Source organism: Ailuropoda melanoleuca, chromosome 7, assembly GCF_002007445.2.
Source record: "Ailuropoda melanoleuca isolate Jingjing chromosome 7, ASM200744v2, whole genome shotgun sequence".
Classification (NCBI taxonomy): domain Eukaryota; kingdom Metazoa; phylum Chordata; class Mammalia; order Carnivora; family Ursidae; genus Ailuropoda; species Ailuropoda melanoleuca.
In genome coordinates this window covers 23,595,361-23,600,791 of record NC_048224.1, presented here as the reverse complement: position 1 = coordinate 23,600,791, position 5,431 = coordinate 23,595,361, and positions in this window count along the sequence as shown.

Genomic DNA, 5,431 nt, shown 5'->3' with positions numbered 1-5,431 from the left:
CACACCCTAATCCGAAGACAGGTGCTTGGTGACTGCGCCACTCAGGCGCTCCGGGTTGTGGGCTTCTTGATTTTTCAGCCTGCCTTCTGGGGGAGGGGCCTGCCTGCAGGTACTCAGAAAACCCTGTTTGGGTAGAGTCTCTGTGTCCCTTGCGAGGGGGGATGGGGATGGGCACCCTGTGAGCCGGTATTTCCGGGCTTTTGTTCTCTGGCGGCTTTCCCTGGCGGTTTGCTATGCCTCTTCTGAGAGAGCAGCAGCGGCTGAAATTCAGCCTCTGTCTCAGAACAGAGGGATCGCGGATCGTTCTCCACTGATGTTCTGGCCACTTTAACTCTGTTTCTGTTGGTGCTGCTCAACCCTGCAGCATCCCGGGCTGTGCGCCCCACACCCGGCGTCCCAGCCCTCACTTCCAGGGCCGGCACGTCTCTGTCCTTTGTGTTTCCAACCCCGCCCGCCGCCAGCCGCCCCGCGCGGGCTCCCGGAGCTCCCCGTCTCAGTCTGGTGTCTCACGGGTGCTGACCGCGAGTCCGCCTGCTCCCCCGTGCAGGTGGCCCTCCAGCCGCCAGCCGCCCCGCGGACGCTCCCGGAGCTCCCGGTCTCAGCCTCGATCCAGTGAGCACACCGGAGCTCCGGAGCTCCGTGAGATGCTTGGTGGTGCACGCTCCCGGCTCACGGACTCAGTCTGCCGTTTCCAGAGTGCGGGTCCGCGGTCCGCCCGCTCCCCGGTGCAGGTGGCCCGCCAGTCGCCCTGCCCGCGCGCTCCTGGAGCTCGCGTTCTAAGTCTGCTGTCTCGCGGGTGCCGTCCGTGAGTCCGCCTGCTCCCCCGTGCAGGTGGCCCGCCAACCGCCAGCCGTCCCGCGTGCGCTCCCGGAGCTCCCTTCTCAGCCTGCTGTCTCAAGCGTGCGGGTCCGCGGTCTGTCCGCTCCCCCTTGTAGGTGGCTACCGCTTCCCGGCGCCCTGACACGGCGGCTCCCTCCCCCTTCTGTTTAGCTTCCGATATCTGTGCGCGGTTTCACGGCTCCCCGCTTCGTACCTCGATACTCAGCGCTGGAGATGTTCATTTGTAGAGATCCAGATGTATCTTCCTGCGTCTCAGGCTGATTCCGTGGATATTCCTGCTGGTGGTACCTATCCAGCTCAACTCAGGGGACCGGCTGAAAAAGGGGTCCCCTACTCCTCCGCCATCTTAACCTCCCTCCTGGATAAATATTTAAAAGGATGGAAATCATTTCACAGAGCAGGCAAAAAGGATAGATAAATTTGGAACTGAATGACAATAATTCATAACTGGCACACTAAGGAATCTTCTCATTATTTTCAAAACTTATAAAAAATGGAAGCAAGCAAACATTTATCCTGCCTTTCCTGTACAAATAGTACTTCATACAACATACCAAAACTTATGACATACTTGCATTAAAAAAGAAGTCCAGGGGCTCCCTGGCGCCGGAATTTATGGCCGACGCTGCCATTTTGGCTTCTCGGCTTTGGGCTTCTACTGCTGGTCACCGTCTGCAGTCATTCCGAGCAGTCACGTCTGTCTACGAAGCAGCTGCTGAAGGACCTCACAGGCTTTTCACTCTGCGGCTCCTGGTGCAGCTGCCCAGATCCATTTCAAGCCCTGGCAGGAGAAGCTCTGGGACCCTGGATGTTGCCACTGGGCTCACCTCCTGCTTCCTGCATTTTCTCCTGCCACCAGGCTGGGTCCTGTCACATCTGGAGAGCTACAAGATGCGAGAGTGAAGGGGGCTGTCCTGTCCCTCACCCTGTGACCTGATCACCCCCGGCCTCTCCTGATCATGTCTGCTGCATTCCTGGCTGGCCTTCTCTGGATCCTGTCCTTCAATTACAGTGACCTCTTCTGCAATCATGACTTCTCAGTTTCTCCATGGTGACATCCTCGGACCACATATATTGGTTTATAAGGCCCTACTTGGTAGGGCCCTCCTTGTAACAATAAAGTCTATTTAAACCTCAAAAAAAAAAAAAAAAGTCCAGAGGTGGTTATAAAAACTACCTGGCGAGCTTTTAAAAATCCAAGTACTCACAACATATTCAGATCTATTATATTAGAATCTGTGGTGGTAGGAAAATATAAAAGGAAAGCTATGGGATATGAATAGAGGCTGAAGTGTCAAACTTTTTTACTCTCTTATTGGATCATTTCAATCACCTCCACCCTTGCTAAACTGCTGGGGCTGACAGATTACAATTTAAGGAGACCACCTACGCTCAATTCTGCTTCAGAATGCTGACTAGTGGCAGCTATAGGAGTAGCATCAGAGACTATGCTGTGCCTGGGACTGACTCTATCACAGGACTCATCTTCTCCACTTTCCTTAAATTCAGTAAGATTGACACAGACCAAGGCCTGGCTTTTGGTCTTTTCCGAGTACAGCAAGAGTTAGCAGAATTCTAAAGGTGTTAAGAATCTCCAGGGAAAGTATGGTCAGAGGCAGGGAATCATGACTTTATGGTGGAAGTGGGGGAACTGGAAGCAATTACTACAGCATAACAATGGAAAGTGGGACATAGCACGGAGAGAGGCTGCAGAGAAATTTTTGGGACTTTTATTGGCAAGTGACAGGAACCCAAATTCAACTAGTTTAAGCAGAAAAAGGGGTTTGCTGGCAGAATTCTCAGAGAGTTCCCAGAATTAAAGGAAGAATTGCAGAGACTTGGAGCACTCTGGGAATCTCAAGGTTCAGACGTCAGGCCTCAGTGCCATGAGGATTCTTTCATTCGGCCTCTCATCTTATCTCCTCTCTGGCCTCAATATCTCAAGCTTCTCATACTGACAAAGGGGTAGGGGAAGAAAGTATTTCCCCTAAGTTTCCATTTAGAAAATTCAAGGGAAGAACTTCCAACAGGCACAGCCTGGTCACAAGCCCACTCTCATAGCTTGGAAGAATAAGGGTAGGGCTACTCTAAATGGTATTTTTGCAATAACCACATGCTTATATTGGGGAGGCAGTTCTGTAGAAGAAAGAGAATGTTGGGGCACCTTGCTGGCTCAGTCAGAAGAGCATGTAACTCTTGATCTCAGGGTCATGAGTTTGAGCCCCACATTGGGTGCAGAGACTCCTTAAGTGAATAAATAAAAACTTAAAAAGAAAATTTCTCCATCTTTAAAAAAAAAAGTGAATGTTTTTTCTTTTTTAAAAGATTTATTCATGAGAGAGAATGAATGGGGGGATGGCAGAAGGAAAGAACATCCAAACAGACTCTCACTGAGCATGGAGGCCGATGTGGGGCTTGATTCCAAGACCCTGAGCTCACGAACTGAACAGAAACCAAGAGTTGGATGCCCAACCAACTGAGCCATCCAAGCGTCCCTGTTCTTTTTTTTTTTTTTTTAAGATTTTATTTTTTAAGTACTCTCTACCCCAAACATGGGCTCAAACTTACAACCACAAGATCAAGAGTTACATGCTTTACCTACTGGGCCAGCCAGGCACCCCAGAGAATGTTGTTCTGAAAAGACTAAGCAATAAACCATTACAGAGAGGTAGGGGCCAAGTCACAGACAACTTTGTATGTCTTGCTGGAGGTGTCAGGGAACCATAAAAGACTAAGGAGTGACCAGGTCAGATTTGTATTTTAGAAAGATAAATACAGCTGTATGTGATGAATGGACTCAAGGAAGTGAAACTAAGCATGAAGAGAAAGCAAGTCATTAATTCCAAAAGACACTTAGGGTAAAAAGCAGGGTTTGCTGATTAACTGAATGTGTAGGGTGAGGCAAAATGTAGGCATCAAGGATAACTCAAAAGCCTTCTGTTTTGAATGATGGAGGATAATGGTTCCATTAGCTGAGACAGGAAAAACAGGAGGAGGAGATTCAGATCTGACGGAAAGATAATGGTTGTGTCAGCCATTTGAATGTCAAGTGTTTGTCCACTTCGGGAACATCCAAATAATTGCTAGGCAAACAGCTGCAAGTGAAATGAATTCTGAAACTCAGGGGCAAGATCTGGAATAGAAGTATAGATTTAGAAGTCAGCAGTTCAAGTCATGAGGATAATTGAGCTCAGTAAATATAAGTGATCAGAGAAAGAAGTATGGTGGATAAAGGTTAGAATCCTGAGGAACACTAACATGACAGAGTTGGAGATGAGGATTTCAAAAAGGAGTCTCAGAGAAAATAGTAAGAAGAACAGGAAAACCAGAGAGCGTTGTCACAAAAATCAAGGCAGCAGAAATTTTGTCAGAATGATTGCTCACTGGTATCCAATGCACTAAAGAGGTCTAATTGGAGGACTAAATATCACCCATTAAAACTGGCAATATATGGGACACTGATAACATTGGCAAGATAAGAAATAGAGCAGGAATATTTGCTAAGAATGAATCCCAAGATAATAAGCTTAATTTGGATATCAGATTTTAGATAGCAGTGGGACATTTAATTAGGAATGCCCAGGACTGAAAATAAGAACGAAGAAAGAGGTCTAGGCTAGTGATAGTTATTTTGAGTCCTTAGTGCACAGGTAATACTTAAAATCTTGGGTGTGATACATTTCAAGGATATATCTTTTGATATATCTCAAATCCAAGATTGAAACTATAGTGGAAGAAATATTTAAAGAGCTGAGTGAGAAATTGTAGAGAAGCCAAGGAAGGTTTCAAGAAGGTAATGATGAATAGCACAATGTTCGATCCCATCGGAAGGTTTCTTGAGAGGGTGAGATTCGTCCCCACTAATGGATCATTAAAGACCCTGAAATTGGGCAGGAGTTTGGACCGACTGTAGCACTTCTGGCACTTTCCAAGAAAAGAATGAAGCCCCTATTTTTTTGTTGTTGTTACTAGCCTTCACAGGAGAATAGCAAGTTGCAAAGTACAGTTAACACTTGAACAACGTGGGGAATAGGGCACAGTTGGAAATCTGCTTATAACTTTTAACTCCCCCCAAACTTAACTACTAACAGCCTACTGCTGACAAAAAGCCTTACCAATAACATAAACAACTAACACATATTTTGTATGTTATATGTATTCTTACTGTAGTCTTACAATAAAGTAAGCTAAGGAAAAGAAAATGTTATTAAGAAAATCACAAAGAGAAAATACATTTACAATCCTGTACTGTAAAAAACCCATGTAGAAGTAGATTGTGTTCAAACCTGTGTTATTTAAGGGTCAACTATACTCATGACCATTACCTCAATTATTCCTCACAAAAGCCTTGTGAGGTAAGCATGATTGTACTAATAAGGAAACAGAAGTTTAATGGAGTGAGTAGGCTGCTTAGAAGTTATTAGATGGTAGACCAGGGCCCAGGCCTGGATTGTTCTTTGTTCCTTCCTCTGATGCTAGCACTTAAATTCGACTTCTGTAGTGGAGTTTTTAGGTGAATCAACATTAAAACTACATTAAGTTTTTTTCTGTACTAGAGGTTTTAGGCTGAAGTGATATTATTAAAATTATA